The sequence below is a fragment of the Symphalangus syndactylus genome, chromosome 14, assembly GCF_028878055.3.
Source record: "Symphalangus syndactylus isolate Jambi chromosome 14, NHGRI_mSymSyn1-v2.1_pri, whole genome shotgun sequence".
NCBI lineage: Eukaryota > Metazoa > Chordata > Mammalia > Primates > Hylobatidae > Symphalangus > Symphalangus syndactylus.
This window is the reverse complement of record NC_072436.2, coordinates 45395555-45411396: the sequence shown is the minus strand read 5'-3', so window position 1 is coordinate 45411396 and position 15842 is coordinate 45395555. Positions and strand designations below refer to the sequence as shown.

General features: G+C 40.2%; 1 pseudogene; it reads left to right on the top strand.

Annotated features, from left to right (window-relative positions):
* The first annotated feature begins 204 nt into the window (after window positions 1-204).
* Window positions 205-15117, top strand: LOC129462954 (protein ILRUN-like; annotated as a pseudogene).
* The last annotated feature ends 725 nt before the right edge of the window (window positions 15118-15842 follow it).

Below are 15842 nucleotides of genomic sequence, written 5' to 3'. Positions count from 1 at the left end.
GCAGTGGAGCTAGGGGGGTGGGGGTGGGGAGAGTGAGTGACACAGTGAGTTTACCCCTATGAGACAGAGAGGCCCGGGGCCTACCTCAAAGGAGCGGGGTCATGATGCTAGCTAGCAGCCAGCCACCTCCTGGTCCCCATGCCTGGCAGCATGGTGGCAGCTTGGTTGTGAGGAGGCGAGGAAGCGGGTGTCCAGCTCCCTGCCATGGAGAGCATGGACATGGACTGGGACGTGGAGCTGATGCAGAAGGACGTGCTCATCTCCGAGTTCCAGAGGCTGCTTGTCTTCTAGCTCAACCCTGCCAGTTGCGCCTTCTTCCTGGACAGGACCAGCTGGAACCTACAAGCAGCAATTGGTGCCTCTTATGCCTTTGAGAGCTCAAACATCAGTGTGCCCTCTATGTCCTTGTTGAAGATGTCACCATAGAGGAAGGGTAGTCAGTACCTCCTGATACTCAGTTTGTAAATACATGGTGGATCCAGAATTCTGGGGCAGAGGCCTGGCCTCCAGGAGTTTGTCTTAAATATGTCGAGGGAGACCAAGTTGGACATGTGAACATGCTGATGGTGAGATTGCTAGAGCCGCAAGACATTACAGATGTTATTGTCCAGGTGTGCAGCCCCAGCAGAGCAGGAATGTATCAGGGACGGTGACGGATGTGCACTGCTACAGGACTCTACTACGGAGATGTCATCTGGGTGATTCTCAGTGTGGAGGTGGGTGGACTTGTAGAAGTAACGCAGCAGCTGTCATCTTTTGAAACAGAGTTCAACACACAGCCGTATCTCAAGGCAGAAGGAAACTTCAACCCTTTTGCCTCTCCCCAAAAGAACCAACAATCAGATGAAAACATCTTATAAGACCCTGGGGGTTCTGAGTTCTACTCAATCAGCAAAAGCACATGGGCTCCTGCTCCTGACCAAACTGAGCAAGACCAGAATAGACTGTCACAGAACTCTGTAAATCTGTCTCCCAGCAGTCATGCAAACAACCTATCAGCAGTGACTTACAGTAAGGGGCTCCGTGGGCCTTACCCCTTCGGCCAGTCTATTTTTTTTTTTTTTTTGAGATGGAGTCTCACTCTGTTGCCCAGGCTGAAGTGCAGTGGCATGATCTCGGCTCACTGCAACCTCCGCCTCCCAGGTTCAAGCAATTCTCCTGCCTCAGCTTCCCGAGTAGTTGAGACTTACAGGCATGCACCACCACGCCCAGCTAATTTTTGTATTTTCAGTCGAGATGGAGCTTCACCATGTTGGCCAGGATGGTCTCGATCTCTTGACCTTGTGATCCTCCTGCCTCGGCCTCCCAAAGTGCTGGGATTACAGGCATGAGCCACTGTGCCCAGCCCCCTTCGGCCAGTCTTAAATGGGTGTCAGCAAGAAGAAAAATTAACAAAAGACAGAAGGCCTGACTTTGGGGGTGGGGCAAGGGGTTTGTATGGATTGCAGACCACATTGCACAGACTCCTGGCTCTGACCCCCTCTCATCCCAGAAGAAGAGGAAGAAGCAGAACAGACTAGTTTTGAGTAAACTTAGTATGTATGTGTTAAAAAAAAGATGCTGGCTCTTAGTTCTGTCCTTTCATTTGATACTAGCTACTTTGATAGTTTTTCTTTAGGTTGTTCACTATATTGTTGGTTTTCTCTCTTCTTTTGTGTGTGTGTGTGGGTTTGATGTTCAAGAATGCTTGTGTTTGTGTTGTGGTGTCTAGCCTTATATTTATACCATTATGTACTAACTTTAATCCTCTTTTCCTTTAACGATACCTTATTCCCACCTAAAATGTGCAATATAATTACTGTTTTCTCTTCCCTTCTATCTCTCCTCTACTACCAAGTATTACCCAATACTATCTTTCTTAGTATTTATTTTTGTACTGTTAACTATGCTTAGACTTTTATTACATGGTTTGTTGGCTTTAAATAAAATCCTCCGACTCTCAGCTATTACTTATAAATCCCGCAATACATTTCTTTCTCTTCTGTATCGGTGCACATCCACACCCACTTTTTTCCCCCCTTTTCCCCCAAGTTCTTGTCAGCATGTATAATATTTACATATTATTTTCTCGCTTCAACTTCTGGAACCCAGAGTAAAGTTTCAGCTTCAGTAGTAAAGTTAAATATATTTGATATTGATCGCCAGTCCTTCTGCCCAAATCTCCCCCAACAGCTCTTGCTTGACTACTGTTCAGTCTTCTGGAAGAGTCTTTAAAAAGGCTCGTGGGCCTGTAGTCCCAGCTACTTGGAGAGGCTGAGGCAGGAGAATGGCGTGAACCCGGGAGGCGGAGCTTGCAGTGAGCCGAGATTGCGCCACTGCACTCCAGCCTGGGCGAAAGAGCAAGACTCCGTCTCAAAAAAAAAAAAAAAAAAAAAAAAGGCTCGTGGGAATATTGTTTGAGCTTTTTCATGTTTAAAACTATTTATCTGTAGCTTTTATTTTTGAGAGCAGCTTAGATGGCTCTTGGGTCACATTTTTTTCCTTTGAGTAACTTATAGATGTTGTTTTACTATCATTTAGCATTAAATCTTTTTCTGACCAGACAAATGTGTTCCTTTATAAGTGATTTGTGTGTGTGTGTGTGTGTGTGTGTGTGTGTGTGTGTATGTGCCTTTTACTATGACATGCTTCAGTGTTGACTATTCTGGATTAATATTTTCCTAGCAAACAATGAGCCTTACATAGATATTAGTTTTCTTTAATTTCAGGAACCTTTCTTGAATTATATATTTAAATTGTGTGTTTCTTTGTGTGTTTTTTAAAGTAATTTCAACTTTTATTTTAGGTTCAGGGCGTGCTTTGTTACATGGGTATATTGTGTGATGCTGAGGCTTGGGGTACGATTAATTCCATCATCATCTAGGTAGTACCCAATAGTTTTTGTTTGTTTGTTTGTTTGTTTGTTTGTTTCTGAGACAAAGTCTCGCTCTTCTGCCCCAGGCTGGAGTGCAATGGCATGATCTTGGTTCACTGCAATCTCCGCCTCCCAGGCTCAAGCGATTCTCCTGCCCCAGCCTCCCAAGTAGCTGGGATTACAGGTGTCTGCCATCATGCCCAGCTAATTTTTGTATTTTTAGTAGAGATGGGGTTTCGCCATGTTGGCCAGGCTGATCTTGAACTCCTGACCTCAAGTGATCCACCCACCTTGGCCTCCCAAAGTGCTGGGATTACAGGTGTGAGCCACTGCGCCTGGCCAGTACCCAATAGTTTTTCAGTCACTGCTGACTTTCCTTCCTCCCACCCCCATCTAGTAGTCCCCAGTGTTTGTTATTCCCATTAATATATCTATGTGTTTCCAATGCTTAGCTCCCAGTTATAAGTGAGAACATGTGGTCTTCAGTTCACTTAGGATAATGGCCTCCAGCTGCATCCGTGTTACTTCAAAGTATATGATTTTATTCATTTTTATGGTTGTGTAGCAGTCCATGGTGCATATGTACCACATTTTCTTTATTTAATCTACTGTTGATGGGAACCTAGGTTGATTCCATGGCATTGATTTTGTGAATAGTGCTGTGATGAACATACAAATGCATGTGTCTTTTTGGTAGAACAGTTTATTTTCCTTTGGATATATACCCTGTAACAGGATTGCTGGGTCGAATGGCAGTTCTAAGTTCTTTGAGAAATCTCCAGACACTGCTTTCTACAGTGGCTGCACTAATTTACATTCCCATCAACAGGGTATATGTGTTCCATTTTCTCCACAGCCTTGCTTGCCAGCATCTACCGTTTTTTGATATTTTTAATAATAGCATTCTGACTGGTGTGAGATGTTATCTCAATGAGGTTTTGATTTTCATTTCTCTGATGATTTAGTGATATTGATCATTTTCTCATATGTTTGTTGACTACTTGTATGTCTTCTTTTAAGAAGTGTCTGTTTATATCTTTAGTTCACTTTTTAACAGGATTGTTTTTTTGCTTGTTGAATTGTTTACATTCCTTATAGATTTGGATATTAGACCTTTGTCAGATGCATAGTTTGTGAATATTTTTCTCTCATTCTGTAGGTTGTCTGTTTACTCTGTTGATAGTTTCTTTTGCCGTGCAGAAGCTCTTTAGTTTAATTAGTTCCCACTTGTCAATTTTTGTTTTTGTTACAATTGTTTTCGAGGACTTAGTGATAAATTCTTTCCCAAGGCTGATGTCCAGAATGGTGCTTCCTAGGTTTTCTTCTAGGATTCTTATAGTTTAAGTCATATATTTACGTCTATATTTATGGATTCATCTTTAATTTTTGTATATGGTGAAAGGCACAGATACAGCTTCATTCTTCTGCATGTGGCTAGCCAGCTATCCCAGCACCATTTATTGAATAGGGAATCCTTTCCCACTGCTTGTTTTTGTCAATTTTGTCAAAGATCAGGTGTGCAGCTTTACTTCCGGGTTGTCTTTTCTGTTCCATTGGTTTATGTGTCTGTTTTTGTATCAGTACCATGGTGCTCTGGTTATATAGTTTGAAGTCAGGTAATGTGATGTTTCCAGCTTTGTTCTTTTTGCTTAGGATTGCTTTGGCTATTTGGGCTCTTTTTTCGTTTCATATGAATTTTAGCATAGTTTTCTCTAGTTGTGTGGAAATGATGCTGGTAGTTTGATAGGAATAGCATTGAATCTGTAGATTGCTTTAGCTAGTATGGCCATTTTAACAATATCAATTCTTCCAATCTGTGAGCATGAATGTTTTTCCATTTCTATGATCTCTTTCAGCAGTGTTTTGTAGTTCTTCTTGTAGAGATATGCTTCAATGTTGACCACTCTGGACTCATTTTTTCCTAGTGAACATTAAGCCTTATACAGATGCCAGTACCCTTGAATTTCAGGAACACTTCTTGATTTCAATATTTAAATTTTTTTGTGGTTTATTGTTTTGGTTTTCTTCTTTGGGAAAAACAATAAATTTCTTTAGTCATCTTCATGTGTCTTCCAGTTATTCTATTTCTCTGTGTAATTCGTTTTGTTTTCTGACATATCCATTTCATTGTGTTCACTTTTCTCATTTGTAACCATATATATACATTTCTAATGTTTTTTCTTAGAATGTCTGATCTCCTTATGTGTCATTTAATTTTGTGTTTAAATTTGTAACGAGTCTTTTCTTTTACTACTTTGTGGATATCTTCCCTGAAATCTTGCATTTCTGTTTCTGGGTTTTCTTACTAAAGTTAATTGCTTTGATACATTTTAAAAATATTCTTTTTTTTTTTTGAGATGGAGTCTTGCTCTGTCACCCAGGCCAGAGTGCAGTGGCGCGATCTCGGCTCACTGCAACCTCTGTCTCCTGGGTTCAAGTGTGTCTCCAGCCTCAGGCTCCCGAGTAGCTGGGACTACAGGCACACGCCACCACGCCTGGCTAGTTTTTGTATTTTTAGTAGGGGACCAGGTTTCACCATAATGGCTAGGCTGGTCACTAACTCCTAACCTCAGGTGATCTGCCCACCTTGGCCTCCCAAAGTGCTGGGATTACAGACATGAGCCACCGTGCTCAGCCTAAAATATTTATTCTCATAATATCTTTATAACAGTGTTATGTAGTTCTTTTGAAAAATTTTATTTTTCTACATATCCATAAAACTATTGAACTAATTGGCTTTTTATGAGCCAGCTATTTGCAGGAGATGTGTGCATTGTGTGTGTGTGTGTATATAGAGGAGTGTTGAGAACTAGAGGGAGGGAAGGGGAAGACCAGGTTGGTTTCCTAAGCTTCACAATTCAAAGGCTCTCTCACTTCCACCAAAAAGAAATACTGCTTCTGCATCTATTGATCGGGTGTATGATTCTTTCCTCTGCTTCTATGAATCAAATATAGTCTAGCAATGTTTCTTCTACTGGCTGTACTTACTCCAATATCTTCAACCATTGCTACAAAGGATGGATATAGTCTTTCCCTTCTAGAGTGAGCCACTTACATCTATGACATAGCATATATTTTTAATGGTACATTCTGAGTTGTGCCTTTGCAGGGTCCCTTATCACCTGCTCATTATTTTTCCGTCTCCTTCCATGACATCTATTTTTGACATTTCTTTCAGATATTTTAGCATCTGGAAATTATTTCTATTTCTCATTCTTCTTTTGTTTTTGTTTAATTTCCAAGCAGAGACGAAAAGTATGCAGACTTATGTAGCTATGTAGTGGAAGTGCTCACTGACATCTCCTGACTAGTCTTCTTTGTAATTAGCAACATAGGTTAGCAAGATGACTGAATGAGATGAGACTAAGGTACGATTTCTATTCCGCATTTAATTTCTTTTTTTTCTTTTTCTTTCTTGTTGTTGTTTTTTTTGTTTTTTTTTTTTTTTTTTTGAGACAGAGTCTAGCTCTGTCGCCCAGGCTGGAGTGCAGTGGTATGATCTCAGCTTACTGCAACCTCTGCCTCCCGAGTTCAAGCAATTCTCCTGCCTGAGCTTCCTGAGTAGCTGAGACTACAGGCGCTTACCACCATGGCTGGCTAATTTTTTGTATTTTTAGCAGACAGGATTTCACCGCATTAGTCAGGATGGTCTCGATCTCTTGACCTCGTGATCTGCCTGCCTCAGCCTCCCAAAGTGCTGGGATTACAGGCGTGAGCCACCGCACCCAGCCCTGCGCATTTAATTTCTTGTGACTAGCTGGTTGGTCAGTGAGACCACATAGCTAACAAAAATAAGTAAACTAGTCTGACAAAATTGTTCTAATATGCACGATCTAAAAATATTTCCACAAAAATAAGTATTTTTATTTACTAATTCAATTGAACAGCAGCAACAACAATAATAATAAAACACCAGGGGCAATTGACAAAATTATAATCTGAGGATTTTACTTTTGAATTTATGACCATAGTCATCCTTCTACATTTTGTCATAATTTCTTACGTTCATGAAAGAAAAACCGATTTGAATGCAGTTTGTTAATGTCATGAAATATTACTTTAGAGAAACATTAAATCACATCTAGTGCAACTGCTTTGGTTGGAATGTGTCCCCTTCAAAATTCAAGGGTTGAAACTTACTGGCCAATGTGGTAGTATTAAGAGGTGAGGCCTTCAAGAGGTGATTAGGCCATGACGGCTTTTCCTTTGTGAAAAGGATTAAGGTCCTTATAAAAGAGACATCGTGTAGAATTTGGCTCTCTTGCCTTCTTGCCTTCAGCCTCCACAACTTTGAGAAAATAAATTTCTATTCTTTTCGTTTTTTGATATTATGACTTTGGATTTCTATTCTTTATAAATTACCTAGTCAGTGGTGTTCTTTTTTTAATTTTTTAAAACGGAGACAGAGTCTTACTCTGTTGCCTAGGCTGGAATGCAGCAACATGATCATAGCTCACTATAGCCTCAAACTCCTGGTTTCAGGTGATCCTCCCACCTCAGCCTCCCATGAAGCTGGGACTACAGACATATGCCACTGTACCCAGCTAATCTTGTAAGTTGTTGTTGTCATTGTTGTTTACTAGAGATGAAGTCTCACTAAGTTGCCCAGGCTGGTCTCAAACGCCTGGGCTCAAGTGATTCTCTTGCCTTGGCCTCCCAAAGTGTGAGGATTGTAGGCATGAACACCTAGCCTAGGTCTGTGGTATTCTATTATAGCAGCACAAACAGACTAAGACAGAAGCTCACTAAACATACTTCTATTAAGGCTGTGCTAATCTTTTGCCATTTTTTTTTTTTTTTTAAGTAGTGCAACTTGGCTAAAAACGTTGTCAAAGTGCTTTGGGGCATTAGATTCAAATTCCGTTTGTATGGTTTTATTGTGTTTGGGCCCTAGAAATAAAGCTTACTCAGTAGAAGGACGTTTTCTAGTACACAGAGTTGAATTTTGGGCTCCATGGTAGCATGGTAATAAAAAGTTATGGCATTAAATACAATCCTAGGAGTTGCTTTTCGATTTTCGGCCAAACTCAAAGATCCAGATTATAACTTATGTCTTCATCACTTCTTTGGAAGCTTGTGAGCCCCTTCCACAAATATTCCACAGTAAATGGAAATCTGTCCTCCATAATAGCATACTTGTGGCCAGATCTTACGGTATTTGGAAGAGTATTTTTAAAAAATTATTTGCAAACTAAAAGGGACAGACCTTTTGAGTAAATTGTTATGTCTTCTTAGAAGTAGGTATCATAATTCTTGGTCCAGGAATGCAGATAATGTCAACTCTCTGGAGCCCAGATTCCTCATTTTTCAAATGACAGGGACTAGATGAATTGCTTTTTAATGCCTCTCAAGTTGTTAACTGAAAGGTGGGTGTAGAGCTGTCTCAGAACACAATAGTTTTGAGGAATAACTTTTGAAAGTCATTGGGTAGGATGACCACCTATGCCCCATTTGCTTGTGCTATCTTTTTCTTTTAAACACTTATTCAAGGATGAGCAATATTGGGGCTAAAATAGAGGTTATTGGGCAGATATTATTATCTACTCTCAGATAACCCTACTGTTTGTGATTACATGATTTTAATTTTATTCATTTAGGTAGTTAAAAAAAATTAAAGTTGTTTCTACTTAAACTACAATTACTCCCAGAAGGGATTATGCCTTAAGCTTCTGTTACTGAAGGCTTTTATTATCATTTAGTACTTTAGACCAAAATTATTGGCATTCAATTTTACAAGACTGTTGTGGTTCAGAGATTGTGTCTTATAAATATAGGGAGTGGGGTGGGGAGGAATAGGGAGTTGAAAGTCCCAGTTTTTTGTTTTTGTTTTTTTTTGAGACAGAGTCGCACTCTATTGCCCAGGCTGGAGTGCAGTGGCATAATCTCGGCTCACTGCAACCTCTGCCTCCCGAGTTCAAGTGATTCTCCCACCTCAGCCTCCTGAGTAGCTGGGATTATAGGTGCCCGCCACCACGCCTGGCTAATTTTTGTATTTTTAGTAGAAACAGGGTTTTGCCATATTGGCCAGGATGGTCTAGAACTCTTGACCTCATGATCCGCCCGCTTTTGCCTCCCAAAGTGCTGGGATTACAGGCATGAGCCACTGCGCCTGGCCTATAAATATTCTTTACCAAGTTAAGAAAGTTTGCTTTTATTTCTGGTTTGCTGATGATTTTTAATTGATATGTAACATTTGTACATCTGACATTCTGTTACATGCATAAAATATGTAATGATCCAGTCAGGGTATTTGGGGTGTTTGTCGCCCTGAGTATTTATCATTTCTATGTGCTGGGAACATTTCAAGTCTTCTCTTCTAACTATTTTGAAATATACAATACATTGTTATTAATCATAGTCACCCTACTCTGCTATTTAACATTAGAACTTATTCCTTCTAACTATGTGTTTGTACCCATTAACCAATCTCTCTCTATTTCCCTCCACATCCCCTGCAACCACCCACACACCCGTCCCAGCCTCTGGTATCTATCATTCTACTCTTTACCTTCATGAGAGCAACTGTTTTAGCTCCTACATATGAATAAGACCATGTAATGTTTGTGTTTACGTGCCTGACTTATTTCACTTAACGTAATGACCTCCAGTTCCATTCATGTTACTGCAAATGACATGATTTTATTCTTTTTAAGGTGGAATAGTATTCCACTGTGTATATGTACCACATCTTCTTTATTCATTCATCCACTAATGGACATCTTAGTTGATTCTACATCTTCGTTATTATGAATAGTGCTGCAATAAACACGAGAGTGCAGATATCCCTTTTATATACTGATTTCCCTTCCTGTGGATAAATACCCAGTAGTGGGATTGCTGAATCATACAATAGTTCTCCTTTTAGTTTTTTGAGAAATCTCTATATTGTTTTTCATAGTGTCTGTATTAATTTACATCCTCACCAACAGTGTTTGAGTTCCCTTTTCTTTGTATTCTTGCTAGCATCTGTATATTATTTTGACTTTTTAATAATAACCATCCTAATTGGGGTGAGATGCTATCTCGTTTTAGTTTTGATTTGCATTTCCCTGATGATTAGTGATGTTGAACATTTTATCATAAACTTTCGTAAACCCATTGCTGGCCATGTGTGTGCTTTCTTTTGAGAAATGTCTACTTATGTCTTTTGCCCCCTTTTTAATGGGATTTTCTTTCCCCACTGTTGAGTTGAGTTCCTTGTATAATCTGGATATCAGTCCCTTGTTGGATGAAAGGTTTGCAAATATTTTCTTCCATTCAACTGGCTGTTTCTTCACTCTGTTGATTGTTTCCTTTGTTGTGCAGAAGCTTTTTAGTTTAATGAAGTCCCATCATTCTATTGTCATTTTTGTTGCCTGTGCTTTTGAGGTCCTAGCCATAACATCTTTACCTAGACTGAATTCCTGAAGTGTTTCCCCTCCGTTTTCTTCTAATCATTTTATAGTTTTGAGTCTTACATTTAAGTCTTTAATCCATTTTGAGTTGATTTTTGTATATGGCGAGAGAAAGGGGTCCAGTTTCATTCTTCTGCTTATGAATATCCAATTTTTACAGCACTGTTTATTGAAGAGAGCGTCCTTTCCCTGAGGTATGTTCATGGTGCTTTTAAAAAAAGTTTTTGTTTTTACCAAGTGTTTTTGCTGCACTACTGATATGATCATATCTTTTTCTTCTTTATTCTATTAATGTGGTAAGATACATCGTTTTATTTGCAAATGTCAAACCAACCTTATGTTCCATGAAAACTCCAACTGGTTGTGATTTTTAAAATTATTGCTAGGCTATATTTTCTAACATTTCCTTTGAGGTTTTTGCATCAATGTTCATGAAAAAGTTTGGTTGGTAATTTTCATTTCATTTGATGTCCACAGATTTTGATATTCAGGTTTTCTCCTCATTTAATGAGTGGAATGCAGTCTCTCTTTTTATATTTTCTGGGAAATTTGTGTAATATTTTTGTTATTTCTTTCATAAACATTTATAGGAATTCACAGGTAGAGCCATCTAGGCCTAGGATTCCTTTGTTAGCAGGGTTTAAATTCCATATTTGATTATTTGTCTTTTTGTGTCCCTGATTATTTTATATAAATGCCAGATGAGTATGTACGCTATATATAATTGTTGTGTGAAGGAGTTACATATACAAAGTGACTCTCAAATGTGGAAAGATCCAAGAAACCAAAGAACTAAGCAGACAAATCTAGTTTGTCGATGGAGGGCAATTTATCAGGGAACTTATGGATGGAAGCATGATCTCAAGCAGCTGCAAGACAGCTAGATTTCCACACTATTACTTCCCAGACTCAGAGCTTACATACCATAGGGAAAGGGGTATGTGCTCTATAGAGACAATTGAAAGCAACCCTCCGGAACAGGCAAGGATGCTGTGTGCGTCGTGGCCTATAATCTGGGTGACCACATCAAGGGTGCTTGGATCTAAAGGCAGGATTTATGTTGAGTACATGTTCTCACACTAAGAACAGCAAATAAAGTAGGAACCAGGAGGCATTCACGGGACTGGAGCTAATCAGAAGTCAACATGGCAGATTAGCATCCAAGATGGAGTCACTTTTGTCTCCACAATAATTGTAGTTAATTTGAATCTCTGTGTGACGTTGTCTTCCTCAAGAGAGAATTTACTATTCTTTCTCACAGAAGGGTGGATCCTTTGATCTAATCAGAGAGTGAGATGACTTGAACCTAAGCCTCATTCTTTGGGAGGATAGTCTATTTCTGGCACCCCTATCTCTAAGGTTTACCCCTTCCAAGGTCCAAACTGGAAGCTTGGGTATCTATTAGGGTCCCTTGTTTTTGTTGAAAGAAAACAGCCTTCTTTGCTTTTCCCACCAGTTCCTTGGAATTGTTTCAAGTTACACTTAGTTTCTCAGCGGCTGCTCTCTGTCCTGACTGTGTGCTTCTCAGTCTATGTTGTCTGAGTGGCAAATGTCTCCAGGAGAAAAAGTCAGATCACATGTTGGGCTGACTTTCCTTGGTTTCCCATCTCTCTGGGATCTTCACAGAGATATTTATTTTATTATCTCCAGCTTTTCTAGTTAGTAACAATGAGGAGGTTGGCCTGAAACAAGTTAATTCCACCAAAGTCAGAAGTAAACATTACATATTATCCTTGAATGAAAGCATAAATGAAAGGTAGCTTTTAAAAAGTAAGTACTCCTGGTATTAATACTTATCAGTGCAAGTCCAACAGTCTTAGGGAAAGACAATTTAAGAAGCTTTGAGTATTGAAATTTTAATTTGCACTTTGGGTAATGCATATTCTAAACTGAGAAAAGTAATATCCATTAGCAGAATGCGTTTAACCAAGAATAGAGACCCCTGGTTCTTTCTAGCAGGATAAGCAGTGATTGCTGAACTTTGAACTGGGTAATAACAAGTTGATACTAAGCACTATACTTATTATTTACTCTTTACTCTTGTGCACTTGTATTTCTCAAAATGTACCGTGGAACAGTTGGAGCACAAGTCGAAACAAATCTAAAAATATTCTTTTGAAAAATGAATCATACACCAGCTGGTTGCTATGTTTTTGTTGACAGGAACCTGATGACATGTATTGTGGCTTTATTTTCTAAATAAGGATGTGCTTTTTTTTTTTCAATATAAAAATAACACCACCAGACAGCAACTTTAAATCATGGACTTTAGGCTCTTTTTAGCAGTACTGATAGGTTTACCTTTACCCACTTGCCCTCACCTTTCCCATCTATGATAGAGTCCTGCCCATATCTTGCATTTATGGGATGAGTCCTCATGTTATATATCGAGTCTACTCCCTTAACTAGAAATCTTAGACTCCCAAACATAGCATTTTCTCTACTGAGCTAATAGGCCCAGCTCGTGTAAAACCAGGTGCTTAAATGTTATTAGTAAAGACTGAAATCTTATTAAGATAAATTATTTATGATGGGTGATGCAAAGATTCAATTCAAAGTGGTATAAACTATCAACATACAGGAGCCTGAGTTACTTTTTGTGCACTTATAATTTTCTTAACAGAATGAACTTCAGTGAAAGGGGGGAAAATTAATTTATATTCTGGGGAAGTAAACACATTGATCTTTAACTAGTATAAGCCCAACAATTGTTTAAAGGGAGACAAATCATGCTGCATGTAGCTCTTATTCAACCGTCATAAACAAACTAATGATCAGTGGTGATTCCAAAAGTAAATGTGAACCAGGCATGGTGGCTCACCTCTGTAATCCCAGCACTTGGGGAGGCCAAGACAGGTGGATCACCCAAGATAACAAGTTCCAGACCAGCCTGGCCAACATGGCAAAACCCCGTCTCTACCAAAAATAAAAAAATCAGCCAGGTATGGTGGCAGGCTTCTGTAGTCCCAGCTACTACTCAGAAGGCTGAGGCACGAAAATTGCTTGAACCCAGGAGGCGAGGTTGCAGTGAGCTGAGATTGTGCCACTGCACTCCAGCCTGGGTGACAGAACAAGACTCCATCTAAAAAAAAAAGAAAAAAAAAAGCAATTGTACATTAAATATAATGCTGTTTAAATTTTGAGCCCTTCTGAATTATGTAAAGTGTTTGTTTAATAAAAGTGAAGTACCCTTTAAAACTGTGCTGTCCGATACAGTGGCCAATTGTCATCTGAGTGACTTTGAGCACTTATAATGCATAGAATGTGGATTGAGGTGGGCTCTAGGTGTAAACCTCATACCTGACTGTTATTCACCTGAGTGAATAACAAAAACAAGAATATAAAATATCTCATTAACTATTTTAAATATTTAACTATATGTTGAGGTGATGTTGCTTGTACATTAAATTAAATGCAAAATATTATTAAATTTAATTATACCTGTATTTGTTTTTACTTTTTAATGTGATGACTAGACAATTTTTAGTTCCATATGTGGTTTACATTATATTTCTATTGGTCAGAACTGCTTGAGAAGCTCAAAAATGTTGGACAACATTTAGGAATGTAAAAGTAAATCTCTCCACATCCAGTATTAATATGAAAAGTGGAATATTTCTAAACACAGATGCTCCCTTCCTGCAGAGGGGCTGCAGACATCCCAACTCTAGCCCACAGAGACCTATTGTGGCTCCTCACCTTCAGAACCGTCGGATAATGAATCTGTGTTGTTTTAAGCTACCTAGCTTGCAAAAATTTGTGACAACAGCTAGAGGAAACTCATTACAAACACAGAGGATGAAACTGAGACTCTAAGAATTTAAGAAACTTAACCAAATCACAGGTGTTTGAGGAGCGTCTGTGGCTCAGACCTAGGGCTTCTAATTCCCAGTGTAGTGATATTGATCTCACACCACTGATGCAGTAAAAGTAATAAGCCAAGAGACCGCTGTAAACTGAGGTCACAGCTGTCCCCTCCTCTCAATGCACTGAGGAAAGCCTCCTTAGAGAAAAAGCAATCAAATATTAGATCAGTAAATTGCTTTTGCAATTTAAGATGTTATGGCCTCCTTTAAAAGTATTCTTGTAATAAGACACTTAGGAAATGTGTCTTTCCTTTAGTCAGTGGGTGGGAGGAGAGCGAAGTTTGAAACAGACTGTAAAAGAGATGAATTTTAATATTAATGATTTATGCACTCATGACTATGAGCTCAGAAATGAAGGTTATTTGGGGAAATATCCTTAAAGAATTGGCGCAAAGATTGCTGGAAACCATTGCGGGCATCCTTATGCGGAATTTGTGCCACATTCTTTTAACTCTTCATGAGGCAGAGAAAAATGCCTGGTTCTCAGCACTCACAGAGTTTATAGCTCGGTCAGTTACAGTGTTGCAGGAATGGGGACACCGTGGAGGAATCGCAGAGTACTCTGTGGTTCTAGGTCACAAACTCACTCCCACATACTGGGAACCTACTTGACAATGGCAAGCTGGTAGTCAAAAGCCAGGCTGAGGACAGCTTTTCTTCTTCCCAGATCTCTCCTTTTCCTGTCCTTGCGGGTCCTTCTGTTCTTCCCTCCTGCCTCTGGCCCTTCTCGCCGGCATCCCATCTGTTAGGCCGTCCCATCTGTTCCCCTGGCCAGTTTTCTCCTGAAATCGCTGGAAGTTCCTGCTGGCCTTTGTGACAGAGTCAACCTACCCAGGACTCTACAGGCCCTAGTCTCCACCCACCTTCTCTTCTGTCGCATTCGTCAGCTCAGTAACGCTTCCCAGGTGATCAGTCGCTCAAGTCAGACACGGGGCCCTCGCCTCTGCCCTGTCGCCTTTCCACTGGCCTTGTCCCTTCCAGGCTCTTCTCCAGGAATCCTTGAGGGGCCCTCGGCTTGGCGTGCCTGTCCAGCCCTGCGATCTGACACTCTCTCTTTGATCCACGCCCACCTCCCGCCCTGCCTCTCTCGTCCTGCTTTCCTGCTTGGAAGATTTATTCTTGCTTCAGGGCCCTTGCTCATGCCTGTACCTTTTGCTAAGAATGACTTTCTTTCAAGTATAGGACCTGGCAAGGAACTTCCCACTGATCTTTAAGACTCATCGCAAGCTTTATGTTTCCTAGAAAGCTGGCCCTGACCTGCAGCCCTCCCACTGGGGGAACTGAGGCCCCTGCCACTGGGTGTTGGCGCTGCCTCTGCAGACACCTACTGATGCCTGCGGCCTGGGCTGATGCTGGCCATGCCGCCTCCACTCTGCTGAGTGCCCGCCTCTGCACAGAGTCTCTGCTACACTTCATGACTAGAACATGTGTCTCCTTAGAGCCGGATCACGTCTCAGCCTCATGCCTCTGGGGACTGACGCACCTGTTACATGGGAGCTGCTCAGTGGAAGATGAGCAAAATCATCCCAGTCACATGTCAAGAGATTTGTCACTAAAAGAACAGGTCATGTAGGCATGAATGTTTGGAATATTTGTCTCATCATTACATTTCTCTAGAAATACAAGAGCACGTGAATAGTATACTTTTTTTGTTTTACAGTGAACTACTGCTTTCTTTAAAATGGCAAAACAGGCTAGGTGTGGTGGCTCACTCCTTTAATTCCAGGA